General features: G+C 41.1%; 1 protein-coding gene across 1 annotated transcript in view; it reads right to left on the bottom strand.

Moving 5' to 3' along the window:
• Window positions 1-18109, bottom strand: part of kdm6ba (lysine (K)-specific demethylase 6B, a) — a 131853-nt gene extending 113744 nt beyond the window's left edge. The window contains exons 1-3 of the mRNA XM_047385348.1: window positions 17683-18109; window positions 10145-10296; window positions 9382-9425 (exon numbers count right to left, since the gene is read on the bottom strand). The gene's annotated coding sequence lies outside the window, so the exon portion shown is untranslated. The remainder of the gene's footprint in view (window positions 1-9381; window positions 9426-10144; window positions 10297-17682) is intronic.
• Between the last annotated feature and the right edge of the window lie 1809 nt (window positions 18110-19918).

Genomic DNA, 19918 nt, shown 5'->3' with positions numbered 1-19918 from the left:
GTCTGTGACTACTTGCCATGGCCTAGACTACTATGACCTTCACCAAGGTCAATTCAATTTAGATAATTTCTGTAATGCCTTCAGATGAAGGCATTTAAAGGTTTGGTGACAAGAGCTGCAGAAATCATCTAAACACAGGGCTGGTCTACGTTCCTACCCTCACCTATGGCCATGAACTTTGGGTCATGACCGAAAGAACGAGATCACGGATACAAGCGGCTGAAATGAGCTTCCTCCGTAGGGTGGCCGGGCACTCCCTTAGAGATAGGGTGAGGAGCTCGGCCATCCGGGAGGGGCTCGGAGTAGAGCCGCTGCTCCTCCACATTGAGAGGAGCCAGTTGAGGTGGCTCGGGCATCTATACCGGATGCCTCCTGGACGCCTTCCTCGGGAGGTGTTCCAGGCACGTCCCACCGGGAGGAGGCCCAGGGGACGGCCCAGGACACGCTGGAGGGACTATGTCTCTCGGCTGGCCTGGGAACGCCTTGGGCTCCCCCTGGAGGAGCTGGAGGAGGTGTCTGGAAAGAGGGACGTCCGGGCGTCTCTAATGAGTCTGCAGCCCCCGCGACCCGGTCCTGGATAAGCGGAAGACGACGAACGAACGAACGAACAGGGCTTCAATTTAAGTCCTTTAGACAACTTGTGGTGATTTGGCTAGATGGCTCCACAATATAGCCGCAAAGACGAGGCACAAAACGTAAAGTTAACAATTACCGGCAACTCTACCACCCCTTTACACATACTCACAATCTCATCTCTGAACTACCTCGGTGGCTCAACAGGATAACAGCGGACGATAATGCATATTAACAGGGTTGGGTTCCCATTATGTTACATTAGTACTGCCATAGGCAAACAACAGCCAAAAACATGTTTCTGTCACAAACTTTCATGGATTTTGACAATCTTTCAGACATGGAGAAACATTTTAATGACATGTTTTCTGCTGGGACCGGCCTTAAATCCAACACAAGGTGCTCGGTCTCTGTAACCCTCTAAAACCAATATCTTTGGTCTAACTGCACAGAATGATTTAAAAGGTTATATCTTTGCTAACTGCACCGTTTAAGAAAACACTATATACATTTCAGTAAAGTTTTACTGAAACAAGTAAAATGTTTCAGAGCTGCAGTGACCATAAAACCTGTGTTAGTTTAGCTGATTGAATTATATCTAGAGTGGGCTTTTGCACTGTGGTAGTATGGCTTAATGACTGTATGTGTGTCAGTGTGCTCATGTTGCAGCTCGGAGCAGAGGGCATGGCAGCTGAAGCTCCTCTAATCGAGTTAACTGTGATAACAGCAGCGGCAGCCGGCTTTCCAGGAATAAACTCTTGCCACTGAGCGTACACTGTCAGCAAGAGGATTCACACGGAGCAGGAGACGCAGCAAGCATGACCCACCTTCTTGTTGCTTGGGTTTTTAAAAATGCATGGGAACAAACGGATGCATAATGCATGTACACACACACTGACAAGCTTATTAACGCTTTCAACTCAAAATTCACACTCTGGCAACGTTCTCCCAGACAAATCAGTTATCATCAGTTTCAGATCCACAGGTGGCGACATGTCACTCCCTCTGCAGATGTGTGGATGTTTTTCCTTGTTGACCTGCCATCAGGTAATTTAGTAGGTGAATAATGTCTTGAGTGTCTGGCCTCCTAACAGACACACCGTAAAGACCTCTTAGCAACATAATGGCTCACTTCCACTGTTCAAACTCAGTGACCCATGCCACCTGTCAGGTCATCAGGTTTGAATGCGTTTGCACAGGAATCTTGTGGTTAGAGACAGCTCTTAGCCTTAGCTACTAGGTTTGTCTTTCAATATATACAGTTATTTGAATACTTCTTCATATCTTTATAATTTCTTGGACTTTCTGAAGGTTTTTAGAAGTTCTTCTTTTAGAAGTTCTTCTGGACGTTTTTTCTACTCATTACCACATATGCTTTTTGGTGAACCCAACACCGACTTATAAATTGCTGCCTCTTTATGTCTCTTTAATAAATAAACTGGTTTATTTTTAAGGAATACACCATTGTTGTGTCTACACTTGACATAATTTAGCAATGATCCACTTTTTAATTGGATCTTTGGTCATTTTGGTGCAAGCAGTACACAACAGAGTATTTATTTTCTCATTTCTTTAGTTTACTCTAGAAAACCGGCCAAAGATGTTGAAATACAGTCATTCAAAATCCTAAGATTGGGGAAAAGTTACAAGTATTCACAGCTCATGCAGCTGGATCCTGACCAGGTTATAAGGTGAGGTTTTAAATCAAGAGTAGGAGACAAAACACAGAGTAGGCACATTATTGAAATCTCAAACTAAATTGATCATTATCACTATAGCCCAAATAAACTCTAGACTAAAAGCACCAAAAAACTGACCACGTGTGCATCATTTAAAATGTCATTTTCAATGACTAGTGTATTAGCTGGGCTTTGCTCTGTGCAGACAAGAAGCTGCAGGAACCAATACTGTCTGTCCAACATTGCTCTTGGCCAATTCTGCAATTTTTATCATTTTATTCACCAAACTCAGCAATTTTATACTTGCAAATATTTTAAGGCTGCAACTACCGATTATTTTGCAAATTGATTAATCTTTTGAGTATTTTTTTGATTAGGCAATTAAAAATCAGCAAAAGATGCTTAACAAGAACGTTTTTACTTAATTTGAACCAGGTGAGGCTAAAGCTACGCCACTACGAGTTCTGAATAAAGAGTATTTTTAGACAAAGGATTTTCATCTTAAATGCAAAATGTATATATTTTTTGTACAATTGTGGCTTAATTATTGCTCTGAGTGGGTTGTTCTTTCAGAAAATGGCATGTTTTAGAGTCTGTTTACTCAGTTAAAGATTATCCGATTACTTAATTAGTTGAGGATCATTTCAATATTCAATATATTGAATCCTGTTCTTGTGTGGTGTGTTGTGCTTGCCGTGTGGCTGGACACTACACACTGTAGGACCAAACCTGTTATATCTACGATCTTATAAGCGTCACGTGTGGGGTCTCTCAGGTTTTGAAAATCGACCGACAATTTTAAAATCTTGCCGTGTGAACCTGGCAGTACGTACCTGTCCTAACATTTGCACACCCTACCTGTGAAGTAATTGCATATCTAGAATCCCAGGCCTGATGCAAACCCACCATGTGACCCAAATAAAACTCTGACGATTTCTGGTGTTTCCTTCATTTGGTGGCCTCCACTAATGGTGTTCCCTGTCGGACGTTCCAGCGATTGGCTGTAACAGAAACTGTTCCAGTCATGACACAATCACTTGTGCTCTTTGTTGCCCATTCTAGACATGCCAGAAAACTGTTTACGTACCCATCACTGCTCTGCATGTTTAACTAAATTATATCCAAATCGGACCGTTCCTTCTGGATGTTTAACTGGGCTTTTCAGTGAATGCAGTGCATGAAAAGAACAAGAGACAGGGCAACAACTCTAACCAATCAAACTAGCGTATGTCAAAATAAAATGTATCATGTGTGATCAACTGGATCCTTCTCTTTTTCTGCTGCCTATCCCATCACCCTTCGCTGGCCTCACACACACAAAGGCTGGGGGGGAGGCCGAAGCAGAGGAGCACAAAGGACCCGGGAGCTGTGGGCAAGCCCTTGAGAAATGGAGGAGGTAGATGTGGGGGTAACACGGGGTCAAAGGGGGGCCACGGGGTGTAGGGAGAAACCTGAGAGGCAGAAAGCCAGAACAGGAGCTCTGGTGGAGAAACACAGAGGAGGGGAGTGGCGGAGGGAAGAGAAGGAGGGAGGAGGGGAGTGTAGGGGTGAGAGAGTCCAACGTGACAAGGGCTGAATTTGTTCAAGAAACGGATTTGGTTCGGGGGAGTCAGGAAAAGCTGCGATTTGATGAGATTTGCACATTTTCTTAAGAACAGAGAGACACATCCTCCGACTACAAGAGCTGGTAGAAGCTTGTTTCAGACATTTCTTACTGAAAAGGCAGTTTTAATGTTTTCTATCTTCATTTCATTTAAACACAAAACAGAAGCTGCAGATAAATTTTCCTCCATACCAAAAAGCAAGTGTGTGTACATTCTTTGCTAAGACTAATCTTCATAAAAGGGCGAAAATAAATACTGTGCTGCAGGAATTTATGACTCGGGACACATTTTATCCAATGAAAGACATGTTCATTGTCCCGTTCTTATAGCTACAGGGAAAATAAAATCAAGGTCGAACGGCATTCTGCCCTCATGGAAATACAAGTGACAAGAAACATTTTTCTCAGATCCTGGTTTCCATGGTAGCTCGTCGATGGAGCAACAAACAAGCAGAGCAACGAGATTAATACAGCGATGTATTTATTATAAAGACCGTCAAAGCAGATAGCCCAGTGGGTTCACCATTATTTAACACATTTATGATGGACGGGTCAACATTTAGGCTTCACAGGTTACCTAGGGTTCAAATAAGATCCAACCCAACACACCCCTATGTTCCAACATGTACAGTGCTGTGTAAAAGTATTTGCCCCCGTACAGTTTTCTTATTTTTGCTTTCTTACACACTTTTTGACAAACTTGACATCAGACAAAGATAACCTGAGTAAAAACCATATGCTCATTCCAAATAAAATTTCATTCATTCAGAAAAAGAAAACTATCTGAACCATCCTGGCCCTATCCAAAAATATAATTGCCCCTTAATCCTAATGCTTGTGATAACTGGCAATAGGTTATTGACTTGAATCTTGGCCTACTCTTCCTTGCAGACTTGTTTTAATTCAGCCAGATTGGAGGGTTTTCCTGCATTAACGACCTGTTTAAGGTCATATCACAGCAGGTCAATCAGATTCAAGTTGGGACTTTGACTAGGCCACTCCAAAACCTATTTTTATTTAGCCATGCAGAGGTGGATTCCTTTGGATCACCGTACTGCAACATAACTAAGGTGTGCTTAAGGTCACAAACTGATGGATCTTTGGGATGCAAGCAAACAAAGCAATTTGTTCAGGTCCAAAGCAAAGGAGCAAAGCAGTTCCAGACCATTACACTACCACCACCATGTTTGTCTGTTGGTTTGCTGTTCTTTAGTGAAAGGCTGTGTTAGTTTTACTGCAGATGTATTGAAACACACCTTACAAAAGGTTTCAATTTTCTCTCATAATTTTTCCATTTGCGTGTAATGGGTCTTATGTGGTTCAGAATCAGAACCAAGAAAGCCCAGAAATGTAGTAATCATTACTCTGATTGGAGGATTATTTGTTGCTTGTTTACTGTACATTTACTGTACTTGAGACTGATTCCATTTCACTTGTACTTCTTTTTAGCTATCCACACATTTTCAGCATATTTCAATATGTCATAATTCTCATTTTGTCTTTTAACTGTATATCTTGGTTGTTTCTGGTAAGACGTTTGCTACGTATCGCAGCTAGGTTTCATTTGGAGAAGAGGTTTTTAATCTCACTCATTTACACAAGAACCTGGCATTGGGCTCATTTTAGCTCTGCTTATATTCATGGTGATCTTTGATGTTTCATATTGTTCAGTAATATATACATTTCATTGGGTCTGTCCTGGTTAAATAAAGTATAAATTTAAAAAAACAGAAAAAACATTTGGACACCTAACAGGATAAAACCTAATTCGCCTCTGGTTGAAATTAAAAGTTAAAAAACCTCTTTATCTGCACCACAGTTTGTTTCATCAAGCCTTTAAACCTCTGTTTAAAAGGCTTAGTGTGTTTTCTGACTCTTATTTACTTTAATATAACCAGTGTTCCCACAGCGTCTCTGAGCCAGCTGTAGGTTGCTACCATTAAAGCCCTCTGATGGCGGATAAAAGGATAAAAGCAGACCGTCGTGATACGCCCTCAAGGCCCTTCAGGAGGTGAATGATGTCAGCTCCACTTCTCCCTTCTTTCCTCCCTACGCCACTCCTCCCTTGATGACACCGCTGATGATAACGAGGAGAAAAAGGCAGATGAAGAGGAGTCCGTCTCATCATTTCCTTCCTGTCCTCCACCTCACCTACTGCTTCCTGCCATCCAACCTCCAGACATCCTGACGCTCCCTCCACCTCTCTCTAAACCAGTTCTGACTGAACGCATTTTGATTTTCTTTTAATGATCTTCTGGACTTCCTTCTCAGGGTCTGAGACAGTCTATATTTTTGTGGTACAGTGTCAGGTAAGGACAGCAGAGATGAGGGAACAAAATGAAAAACTTACGGTAATTAAAACCAGACAGGAACCCTGATAAGGAGAGAAAGAAAATCTTAACTCATCAACCTTCCACAGAGTGGATGAAACATGGCTCAGAGCCTGAAAGGTAAAGAAAGACCGGGATGACCTTTGAGCTCCAAAAGTCATCTGCTGGACAAATAGATCAATAATCAACAGCTTTAGAGTGAAAGCAGAATAAAAAAACATCTTCCACCATTGATTAACAGCAAATTATTGTTCTTGCACTCAAATTTAAAAAGGAACGCAGCTTTTACTATAGTCCTTAAACGAAACATTTTGTACTCATCACGCCTTACACTAGGTCACAGTCCAAACAAGCCATCTGACCAAACTGGAACCAGGTGCGACACGTGGCGCTGTGCCAACATCAAAACTGTAAACAGTTCTGCCAAACTCAGAAGAGTTGGGTATTCAGACACGATCTGACTTTTAGATCGACTGAAATCGGTCCAAGCAGAGAGAAAAGCCTGCGATCAGACCCAAACCCACGTCATTTTTGACATGCTGGACTAACGTCGTTTGACTTACAGTCTCTGAAACTCTTTATGGGCTCTGACACGTTTTAGTTCATCATGTGTATACTGACAGACTAAGCCTGTAGATGTTCTTGATCAAGTCAGTCAGGTACAGTAATGCCCCTTTTCCACTGGTTCGTTTTAGACGGCTCAGCTCCACTCCACTTGGCTTCGCTCCACTCGGCTCAGAACATGGCGGCTGTTTAGCTAATACTAGTTCATTTATTTGATTTTATACATCAGTTCATGAGTAGCCTTGCCTACTGGTTGGAGATTTCAGTCACTGTGCCAGTTAAATGTTCTTTTCTCATAAAACCCGACTTGAAAACAGCTCAAACAAGCTTCTGCTACAGAGAGCCGTCGCACAAGGCCCGAAGAGTCGGTGCGACTCTCAAACTGGTCGTTGTCAACCTCTGGTCCAAAGAACAGTAATGGCCGTCTCTATTATTGAGTTTTAACCTCCCTCTGTGTTGGGCTTGGATAAACACAAGCCTGCCTGTTGGAGATTTTCCTTCAGTTGGCTGGATGCTGAAACGTTTTTTCTTTCCTTCATCTTAAAACAAGGTGCTGCCCTCATCCTTCACCACTGTCTTCTGTTCACCAGCAGGTTCTTTTACTTCCCCTTCACTTCTCAGAATGAACCAAAGTTTTGATTGGATCACTTGTAGTGCTTTTGGTTATCTGAAGTTATTATTTTGCACTGATGCAGTTCCCTGACATGCAGTGGAGCCCCATATTGAAGGATTATCATCTCAGTTCGTTCAGGATATGAGCTGTATTTTCTTTTATGGGTCAAAGAGGTTTTGTGGCTTGAGCCAAACTTTATTTTAAAGGCCGATCTCGACCCAACTTTGCTGTCAAATTATCAACCAGTTTCCAAATTACCTTTCATTACAAAGATTTGAGAGGATTTTATATGTCAGCATTTGTAAATCATTCCAGCTGGGTTTTAAATCCGGCTACAGTGTTCAAACAACTGATCCGAATTTTTACATAACCTTGCTCCAACTTTTTTTACTGGCTCCTAAACCATCTGCAGCCCAGATCCTGATTTTTCCACTCCGACAAGCTTTTGGTATTAAAGATTTAGCTTCGAGTTTATTTCAGTTGAATCCGAGCAACAGGAGGTTTTTGTTTTGGTATTCAGTACATTTCTCCTCTGTCTTGTGGCTCCACAAGGCTTTATTTTGGGCCCAGTATTGTTTATGTTCCATTTTTGGAAAAGAAAGCTCGTTTTTATTGCTTGAATTATATTTGAACTGGTTGAACAATAGCACTTAAACCGGGCTAAGTTTTCTGACTAGCTTTGTTTCAATCTTATTGTCCCTTTGGAAATGTTCCCCAGTTTTTATCCAATTTTGTAGCTGACACACTAAGCATCTTGGAAAAGTCATCCTTATCTATTCTTTTTATAGTTTGGCTTTCCAGTGCTTTGGGTGAGATGAAAATCCTGAGAATTTGAAGAAGCAGCTAAAAGAACAAGAGTCATTTTAATATAAAGAAAGGACACCATGTGTGTGTGTTTGCATGGGTAATTGATCTGATATGTGGCCGGCTGTGAACATATGAAACAAAGCTGCAAAGCTCATCACAAACCCCCTCAGGTGTGTAAGACTTAGCTGCGTCCTGTGAGACTCCGGATTTGGAGGAAATGTTTGTCTTTGTCCCTGAGCGGCGGATCAAAACGGTGAGCGAGGAACGTGCGGAGGTGTCTGAGACAGATGTCAGAAGGTGTGTGAGAAGGAAACAGAGCTGCTGTTAGGTTAGGTGTGCAGGCACCTCAGTGACGGGTAGAGGTGATAAAATTTGTTGGAATCCATGGAGAACTACTACTACTAAAGTTATAAATATCTGCAGGTTTATATAATGAAAAACTGAATACACAGATGATGCTAAAAAAACTTAAAAAATAAATTTGCTCTATGTAGTGTGGCATAAATTAATATTTTTGAATACATTTCCAACTAATATTTTACTGCATTGTTTGCCTTTAATCTGAAACCACATATATTCAGTTTTGAGTTAGTTTTATTTCTATCATTTATTTAACTCATGATAAGCAGTGAGACATAAAATGATTCCAGGGCTGCAGATTCTTTATAAACAGGAGCTGGTTATTAAAACAGCATGGTGGTTAAAGACAAGTTGGCAGCTTAACAAACAATGTGAACAGAAAAAGAAATGAACCCGTCAGACTGGCTCTTGATGTTTAGAAAGACACACAACAGGCCATAACACAGAAAAAATAAATATGTGGCTACTTCAAACAAATCAGTCTCTCTGACTGGTTCAGCTGTAGTTGTGGAGGACATGTTGACATGTTATGAGAGGTCACCTCCACACACAGACAGCTATAGTACTAAAAGGATTGTCCACACACAAACAGTACGTAGAAAGAAGAAAAACTGCTCACATTGGACTGGTGCAGATCTGAAGGTTATAAAACTGCTGCAAAAATACAGGAATTTCCCACCAAGTGCTCAGACATTTTCTCATATTATGGCAAATCTAAAGGTTGTTTTGTCCTCAGACGAGAACCGACAATACTTCTGCTGTTTGCACAACCCAACAGAGCTGAACCGTGAAGTCATGCATGTCTCATCACTACTGACTGGCAGGTGGAGATAAGAGGTCAGAAGGTCTTACCTGAGCAGGTACGTTCTGTACGGATGCAGGTCGGCCCTCCCTTCCTGCAGTAGGAAAAGAAAAAACCACACTGATGGTGTTTGATTTAGATCAGTTGGATCCGTCTGCTGCTAACCGGTGGATTATTTTATCAAAATGCTGTATTAGCAGGAAAACTGTATTTTGTGATACCTTCAGCTACTGTATGCCAGGTCTGGGATTAAACAGCATTGCTACTCTTTTCCACACATTTCGAGACTCAAACTTCCAGGATTTTTCAGCCAATTGTCTGACTTTTTCCCTTAAATAGTAAAACAGAAAAAGCTACTGAATATTTGGGGCTGAACTAAGTTGTGACAGACAAGTTTATATTGAAGATAAATATTTTAAACCAAAGTCTTTTACAGCAAAAAGTAAAACTAAGACCATGCATGAATGCATAAGTAATGAGACAAGCACACTGCTTGCTCGAACATCTTTTGCTTTTTTATTTATTTGTAGCTTGAAAGAAAATGCATAAAAGTAAAAAAAATAAAAGCAGAAAATCCTACACATTTGAAAAAAGTAACCTTCAAACAATGGAAAAATATTTTTTTTATACATTTTAGGGAAAACATATATTGAAATTTCTTAAAAGTAGTAAATATAGATCATAAATTATAAAGAAAAAATATATTTTTTTTTTATTCATGTTTTAACCATTTCAAATTATTATATCATTACTAATTATGATGTAAATATTATGATTTAGCAATAAAACACAAGGCAGCTTCAGCCCTCTTACCGATGGAGGATTGTTCCAGCTGCAGACGTCGCCGAGCATCTTGTTAGACTCCAACAGTCAGCGGCCGTTAGTCGTATCATTAGGACTTCAGTCAGGCGCTGGTGGTTCTTCAAACTTAGCACTGAGACGACGGCCCATTATCCTCACAGCTTCTGTGATGAAAAACAAACTTATTTACGTGATGGTGAACCCTTTTTTTTTTTCCTAAATAAGCCCTACAGCATTGAAAAGAACATCTCTAATTAAAATATGAAACGGTTTATGTATTACCTGATAAAGTATAAATCACAGTTTAATGACAGAGAGATACATTTCAAGCGTTTATTTTAAGCATTATTGCTTACAGCTTTTGGAAACCATTGGAACAATTTGATTATTGTATAAAAGCAATAAAAAAAAAAAGTAGAATTACATAAATGTAACAAAATAATGAGGAAGAATGCTAAATTCACCTTACAGAAGTGGTAAACCACAAAAAGTCATTAGCAAAAGAAGCAGGCAAATCAGAGTGCTGTATCCAAACGTACAAGGGGAAAGTTTAGTGGAAGGAAAAAATGGATCACACAACAGGGATAACTGCAGCCTGGAGATGTTTGTGAAGAAAAAAAAGGCAATTTAAGAGATTGGAGAACATTCCCAAGGTGTGGACTGCAGCTGGAGTCAGACGACATTTCTACACTTCAGTCCTCGTTGAGAGAAGGAAATCTGTCAGATCCTCACATAATTTCACTTGGAGATGATGGGTACAGGCAGCATTCTCCTTGCAGATCGTTTCCCTCCTGTGTTCAACCAATTTAATTTCTAAAAAAAGCTGTTAATCCAAAGTACTTTTAATGACAATAAAACTGATCTGTAGGCACAATTTGCTAAAATTCTTTACAAAATGCCTTTCCCACTTGTTATAATGCTTTCTAGCACACTAACAAAGCAGGATAATGAAGCAAATAATGCATGGATAGGATAATAGGAGCCATGCTTGTTGTTGATGGATGGCTAAAACAGGAAGGGGTTTGGGGGAAGGAATGTCCAAAAAAACTTGGGGCTGCATGCTCTGGAGACGGGTATAGGACAGCAAGGGATTTAGATTTAAATGTTTATATACTGGTTCAAAGTGGAAGCACACAATATAAACATGTATTAAATTAGTCTGAAACCCAGTATTGATTATAAGCTTTATTCTGACAAATACTGCATACATGGCTGCTGAAAAGTACATGTATCATATATCAGAACATATTTAACAAACATTTCTAGAAGAACTGAAACACAACCATAAATAAGAAAATATAAACCTGGAAAGTCCAATTTAAAAATGAGTGTAATCCAAACAGAACCCTGCACTGAAGCTTGCCCTCATTTATCCTCAAAGACAAAATATTTAATGTTTCCCCACCCGTTGAGTCTCAGGTGGTGGTTATACTTCTGTCAAAAACACGCATTCAGAAAATGAACAGGCTGGAGTATGAGTGTGTCGCCCTCTAGAGGAAACAGCTAATTCCTACAGTTAAAAAACTGCATGAGTTGGACCCACGGGTGGGGGTTCTGACTGCTGGAGGTGAGAATTAAACAAATTAACAACATCAGCATTAAAAATAATACACCTGTACCTGGTGGCAATTAACAGTGACTAATTCTGGATAAAAATACTAAACCTAGTAGTGGTTGATCTTTAGATCTCACATGACCTTAGGATTTGTTGAAACAACCTAATTGTCTGTTGGTTTAGGTTTTTAAGTACCTGTACACCTCAGGCTGACTGATTGTCACGGTCCTTTAGTCACTTTTTTTTTTCTTTCTCACAGATAAAAAGAAATGTTAGACATTAATATGAAAACACCTCTTATGAAATAAATTAATATTTAATGGTGTGTCAAAACATTCTAACTGTAGGTGCACAATGTTTAATACACGATTTCAGGGAAAAAACTGACATTTTAAAAGAAAATCATCCAAGATGTTTACAGGACAATAAGAAACTCATAAAAATGCATTTTATGAGATGCAGACATGTATGAGTCTATATTTAGGCTCTGGGCTGCATGCAAAGCACCTGCTAGAACATCTCCATACAGGGAAAGAAAGTATCTTACAGCATGTTTTACACCAGATCCATATCCCCACTGCGGCATGACAGAAAAATCAGTCAAAAGGCACCACTGCAGCTGCATGGTACTACTTAGCTCTGATTTCATGCAGCTGTTCTGCTGCATTCAGGGACATCAAGTATTTTACATTTATGGGCGTTACTTTACTTTTAGGATGTAGACGCCATCTTTAATGATGACTGGAATTATTAGAGATTTTTGTCACTTTATCATTATAGAGACTCATTTCCAGGAACTTGTTTCTCTGATAAATTGAGTGAAAAATAATACAAACTGGTTAATGTTTTTCATTTTGTCATATAGTAGAACACAAAGTTTTGAGCCAAAGGGATGTTTCAGCCTCCTAATGATGGTATTTGAATACCAATCAAGGCCATAAATAATGAACCTAATCTTTCATCTTCCGTGTGTTTTTAGGAATGAACTGAATATGGCATGGATTATAGCAATTTATTATTTTCTTAGATGTTCTGAGAAAAGGAAATATTAAATAGGCATACACAAAATGTATGAAGTTTCAGAGCTTTTCAGTTTTAGTATAGCAACTCAGGTACGTGTAAATTAATGAGCTTCTGAATGAATACAAGATGGTATAATGTACATTTAAGACCATTTTTATTTTTTAACCTTTATTTAACCAGGTGGGACGATTGAAAACTACTTATTTACAATGCCGACCATCTACAGTGTCTTGCATTTTGTCTTGTTGCAAATACAAACTTCATTGTATTTTATTGGGATTTTATGTGGCAGACAAACACAAAGTTGTGCCTAACTATGATGCTTTAAGCATATTTTTGTGTGGCATACTTTTGTATTCAGCAGCCCTGAGTTGGTATTTTGCAGAACCAACTTTCTTTTCAATTACAACTGCAAGTCTTTGGAGCTGTATCTATTCTACCAGCTTTGCATATCTATCTTGCTCAGATAGGATGTAGAGCATCTGTGAACATCACTTTTTATTCTGATTGTCCTGGATTTAGTTCCATCCATTTTCCCGACAACTTTGACCGGCTTTCCTGTCCCTGCTGAAGCTAACTGCCGCCATGTTTCACCATGGTGATGGTGAGTTCAGGGTGATTTGCAGTATTTTGACTTTCTACCAAAAGGTGTTTTGCATGTAAGCCAGCAAGTTCAAGTCTGGTCTCACCTGTACACAGTACCTCCTTTCACATGTTTGCTGTGTCCCCTACATGTTTTTTGTTTTTTTTTTGTCAAACTGCAAACAACAAACTGCAAACTATTTCAAATAAAAAGATAGCTCACGATATTCAGCAAATACCAACTAAATATAAATTTGAACCACGTTTTGAGTTTTTTTTTTTCAGGTTTTAGAACAATGAAGTGCGACAAGGAAAACATTTTCCTAAATGAAACGTCTCATGTTGATGTAAGAAAATAAAAAAGTCCAATTTCAGCTTATAACAAAACACAACTGATTGGACTGAAATAGGCCTATGCGTTGTACAATGAGTGTCGTTCTGCTGGGAAATTCAATGTAGCTGCTGCAAGAACACATGGAATACCTGTTAAAACTTGACGTTTTAGTACGTATAAATATACTGCTGACTTTATATTGTATTTGACTAAACCTAAGAGGCACGGTGGAAGACGTAAAGGGCTACGTGGCTCTGGAGTTGCAGGTTGCAGACACCTGGTTTAGGTGGATGGCCATGACTTGGTAGGTTCGATCGAACAGACCAAATCTCTCCACAACTTAATTCCTGATCTATCTGCTCTGTTCAATTCAAATTCAATTCAAAGATACTTTATTGATCCCCGAGGGGAAATTAGAATTCCAGTACAACCCATCCAAACATACATCATGACACAAGACAATGGGGGGACGGGTCACCGAGGCTTTGCTGCCCACTCACAGGCGCTGACCTTGCTGGATGAGAAAAGAGGCCACATTAGGTAAGTAGAGGGAAAAAAATCATATTTCACACTTTATCCTTAGCAGGATACAGTTTGAGATTGCGAAAAAACCTCAGCACAAAGAAGCAACAAGTTGACAAAACAACATCATGTCGGGAACGGTGAAGGTGGTGTGAGGGGTGCATATGTTTATCTTGAGCATGTGTGTGTGTGCAAGTAAGTCCATGAAGCACTGTCCCAGAGGCCATTGTCCTTGATGGTTCGTTGGAAGGTTCATCAACCGGCCACAAAGTTCTGAGCAGGTCCACAGATGTCCTCAGGGAAGGGAGGGAGCAGAGGGAGCAGAGCGTCATGTTTACATAACTTCCAGGAGAGGTTGAAGATAGCCAGCCATCAAGGCCGCGCAGGGGAGCCAGATTCAGAAAAACAATAATTATTTGGGTTAGGCTGACTCTTAATTTTCCGTCAGCCTTGAGAGTCTCATTGGTGCTTCTCAAAGGCAAATCCAAACAGCCAAATTCCTGGTCTTTCTGCCGGATCCAAGCGAACAACTTTCTCCAAGATTTATCCCATTTCACTCCTGAGTCCAGGAACCGCAACCTGCCTGCGATCCTGTATAAGGATCACATCCAGTCTGCGATTCAGCTCACGTAACATCTCAGTCCAGTGTTGATCGCTCTGAAGATCCCATCACACATGCCAGGCAGCCTTACAAACGCCAGAACAGCTGCTGACATTCTCCGAATTTCTCGATATGCCAGGTAACCGCTGACTCCAAAAAGCAGAAATCCTGATACCAAACATCCATTTATATACACATCTTCCACATCCTCGACTGACATTATCGACAAACACACAATCCTCCACTTCTGCCAGGAGTCCATCGTGTATCCGGAGAAAAATGTCCCATCCGGGCAAGTGGGCTCTCCTTCACCCTATCTTCTCGTCGAGAAACTTTGATCAATTGCATTGAGAGACCAGCTGACCAAATCCATAATTTGGAAGAATTTGGAAGATGTGCAAAAAGAGGCTCCAAAAAAGACAAGACACAGAGCTGAAGCAGGGCAGATATGGGAGGGCTGCAGGAGACAGAGGAAAAGCGTCGACCTCCACCGAGAGCAGGACTTATGATGAAGTTTGTCCACTAAAGCTGCTCTCACCTTGTTTTCTGTTTAATCGGCTCCCATTTTGAACAGGGGATGTGTACTGGGACCAAAGGTGTGGATTTCACCGTGTTTCAGAGCAAAGGGAGCTGAATACAAATTATCTTCATTTGTCAAAAACATTTTAAAAGAGTGCTTCATTTTACTTCCACCTCAGAATTATGCTCACCTTTGTGTTGGTCTATCACATAAAGGGTTTGGACAATGAAACTGAAACACCTGTCATTTTAGTGTGGGAGGTTTCATGGCTAAATTGGACCAGCCTGGTAGCCAGTCTTCATTAATTGTACATTGCACCAGTAACAGCAGAGTGTGAAGGTTCAATTAGCAGGGTAAGAGCACAGTTTTGCTCAAAATATTGAAATGCACACAACATTATGGGTGACATACCAGAGTTCAAAAGAGGACAAATTGTTGGTGCACGTCTTGCTGGTGCATCTGTGACCAAGACAGCAAGTCTTTGTGATGTATCAAGAGCCACGGTATCCAGGGTAATGTCAGCATACCAGCAAGAAGGACGAACCACATCCAACAGGATTAACTGTGGACGCCAGAGGAAGCTGTCTGAAAGGGATGTTCGGGTGCTAACCCAGATTGTATCCAAAAAACATAAAACCACGGCTGCCCAAATCACGGCAGAATTAAATGTGCACCTCAACTCTCCTGTTTCCACCAGAACTGTCCGTCGGGAGCTCCACAGGGTCAATATACACGGCCGGACTGCTATAGCCAAACCTTTGGTCACTCATGCCAATACCAAACGTCGATTTCAATGGTGCAAGGAGCGCAAATCTTGGGCTGTGGACAATGTGAAACATGTATTGTTCTCTGATGAGTCCACCTTTACTGTTTTCCCCACATCCAGGAGAGTTACGGTGTGGAGAAGCCCCAAAGAAGCGTACCACCCAGACTGTTGGATGCCCAGAGTGAAGCATGGGGGTGGATCAGTGATGGTTTGGGCTGCCATATCATGGCATTCCCTCGGCCCAGTACTTGTGCTAGATGGGCGCGTCACTGCCAAGGACTACCGAACCATTCTTGAGGACCATGTGCATCCAATGGTTCAAACATTGTATCATGAAGGCGGTGCCGTGGATCAGGATGACAATGCACCAATACACACAGCAAGACTGGTGAAAGATTGGTTTGATGAACATGAAAGTGAAGTTGAACATCTCCCATGGCCTGCACAGTCACCAGATCTAAATATTATTGAGCCACTTTGGGGTGTTTTGGAGGAGCGAGTCAGGAAACGTTTTCCTCCACCAGTATCACGTAGTGACCTGGACACTATCCTACAAGAAGAATGGCTTAAAATCCCTCTGACCACTGTGCAGGACTTGTATATGTCATTCCCAAGACGAATTGATGCTGTATTGGCGGCAAAAGGAGGCCCTACACCATACTAATAAATTATTGTGGTCTAAAACCAGGTGTTTCAGTTTCATTGTCCAACACCTGTAGAAAGCAGCTCAAGTATTTAGGGGTATCAGAATAAAGGAGGCTGAATACAAATGCACAACACTTTTCAGATTCTTGTTTTATGCTATTTTGTTTTTAACAATTAATCTTTTTCTTTTCAGATTACATTTATGGAAGGAAGTCGACTAATTTGTGTTGATCAATGACAGAAAATCTAATGTTCTCTAAAGTTTGTAACAGGACAAGCTGTGAAAGAGGTCCACGTTTGCAAGTCCTGTTAAAGTACTGCTTTTAGTGAACTAAGGTGAAGCCCAGACCCCCCAACTTTAGTTTACAGGTGATGTTCTGCATGTTTTCTGTCCTGGGTCGCCATCTACTGGCCAAGAAGCTGAACTGCAGGTAGAGGAGCGGCATGAAGAGGGGTGGGGACCCGGGGAAAAAAAATCTAAGGGGAAGAAAATTCAAACGCTCTTCCTGGAAACAGTAGAGAACCCGCCACAACTTCACCACATGACATTTCAGAAAGAAAATGCGACACCCCTTCCTCTGAAAAGCAGCGAGCCCGCATTTTACCCCAAAAACTAACAATTACAGCCGCAAAAATGATCCGAACAGGACGGCCGCACCGACCCGCTCTAACTAGCGACTCTATCTTTATCTGCGCATTTATGTGGAGCCGCTGATTGCGACATCACCTTCAATTCCCGTAAACTATCCCCTTCATTTACCGTAGAAAACATGACCTCACTCCACTGTGATGTTGGGGGAAGGGGGACAATCACGCAAAAACAACGCAGAATCAGCTCAAACTTATCACAGACATGCATGCAAAGTTCAGTCATTATTAGTAATTATGTAACCGCATAAAATCCTGCAGCTTCTTGAGAGTTTTCCTCACGTATGTCAGGAAGAAGACGGCGGCTCTGTTGTATTATTGAAGGAAACGGGAAATAATCTGCGTAATTCTCACCTTTCAGATGTTAATCCCAGAATCAGCAGCGAAAACCAGAGAAAGATCTGCACAGCAGTCCATCTCTATGCCCATCCGAGGATGACGCAGCCCCCTTAAAAACAAAACCCTCTCACCCTCCTCTGTCATCTCAAAAAACACGAATAGACCTCCATCCAGCATCCAAAACGCGTTTAGGTGCAGTGGAGGAATAAAAAAGAAAACATGTCTGCATGTTGCACCTCCTCATGGTCGTATCGCCGTTTCTGAATGGTTGCACAGCTCCTCTTCCTCTTCTTCTGAGCTGGCACTGAATTACAAAAATAAATGAAAGGCGAGAGGCAGGAAAAAGGCAGGAACCACCATCCTTGAATCATCATCCAGAGGTGTCCACTGCGCACGATCCGAGCTGTGGATGAGGACTCCTTCAAGAAATTGCGCAGTTTTTATTCCATTAAAGCAGAGGACTGTTCCCCCCTCTCTTCCCCACCGCTGAACGCCTCTTTTCTCTCCCTCTTCCCTCCCTGCCTGGCAGCCTCCCTCCCTCTCCTGCAGGTTCGGTTTTCAGTGGAGGATTCTCGCCTCCACTCTGCAGGACTTCCCAAAAATTCCCTCATTTCCAGTAGGGCAGTGGAGTACCCCTTGTTTTGCCCGCATACCTCTGTGGTTGAGGAACCTGCTGTAACCTGGTACTTGAAGGTACTTTTAGGAGGAGTAATTTCGCCAGGTGCTTGAAACTTTTCAAGAAAATGGAAACTAGAGTAAAAGTCATGCTGGGGAAAGTCCAGAAGTCACATCAGGTTCAGGTGGCTCTCAGGAGGGTTGAAGATGTGCACTGTCTTGATTCAATAGGACCATATGGTTAACTGGAGATGGTGCAATGAGAAAATATACATCCTAAGGGGCATGAAAAGTTTTTAGTCTTTGTAAAATGTGTACTGTATAACTGCATACAGTGGCGGTCCTTGCATAAATCATGCCCTGGATGAGGGGTGGCCAGATGGGGGCTACTGGTAATGTTGGGGTGTCACATCAAAACAGGCATTTTTATTATAATGCTGCCATAAACAGTTATGTCCACAAATATTCTTACACTTAGGTTTAATCTTTTAATTTTACCAATATTTTTCTTCTGACTAGAAATAATTTGAATGTTTTTGAGGAGTCCAGCCAGGGTCTTGACTTGAATCTGATAAAAAGTCTTTAGAGGGAGCTAAAGATGAGGGTAATGGTAAGTCTTGGAGTTCCTTATCAACAAGAGAAATCATGAAAACATTGGTCAGCTTTTCTCTAATAGTCATATTTATAACCCAATGCTTTTAAAGGAGGTGCAGCTTGGTAGATACCCTATAGGGCATTGCCATCCCTTGCTCCTTCTGTGTGCTTTACAAATAGAATAAAGGTTTTATGAATCTCAAACTGTTTTAAAGAATCTGTTCGTTGTAGAATAATCCAGTTAAGGTCTGCCCAGTGTAAATACTCAAGATTATAATCTAGAGATGATCAAATCTGGTTCAGGACAGAAATAGCAGAATTATCGGATCCGCATCAGACACCAACCTCAGCTTCATTAGCTGGAATGTTATCCAAAATCCCTCAAGTGGCATAGCTTTAGCTTCACCTGATTCAAATTATGTAAAAAATCTCACTTCATCTCACTTCACCCGTCTTGCCTGCTGATGGTAGTCAGAGGGGCCCAGTGGTTCCGATTGTATGGCAGCCTCACTTCTGTCAGTCTGTAGCTGTGGCTACATTGTAGCTCACCACTGTCAGTGTGTGAACGTGTGAATGACTGATTGTAGTGTAAAGTGCTTTGGGGTCTGAAGTATGAGCCTAAAGCATTGGCACCACCTCACAGAGATTTTCAAACAGCTGTACAGTCTGACTTGGCCTTTTTCAGTTTGTTATACAGCATTACAAAACTAAACTATAACAGAAAATTAACTGACATGTATTAAAGGAATGATATTATTAATGAACGCAGAAGAATGAGAGGTTTCTAATGGACCATGGCCCTAAAATTCAAAATGGCCTTGCATTAAGAACAGTTCTAGTGACAAATATAGCTTTTATGAACTTTTAACAAAATTGACCTTAATAATGCTTTCAAAAACAGTCTTATGTGTTCCCCGTTAGTGAACAGGCTGCGACAGTGTTTAACAGAACAAAATGCAGAGAGATGCAGTATTAGTTTGTGTTGCCAGCAGTAGTTAGCGGGTCATTCAGAAGATGAGCGAGCAAAGTTTCGAACTGGGAG

Source organism: Girardinichthys multiradiatus, chromosome 14 (genome assembly GCF_021462225.1).
Source record: "Girardinichthys multiradiatus isolate DD_20200921_A chromosome 14, DD_fGirMul_XY1, whole genome shotgun sequence".
Taxonomy (NCBI): domain Eukaryota; kingdom Metazoa; phylum Chordata; class Actinopteri; order Cyprinodontiformes; family Goodeidae; genus Girardinichthys; species Girardinichthys multiradiatus.
This window is presented reverse-complemented; position numbering and strand designations above follow the sequence as displayed.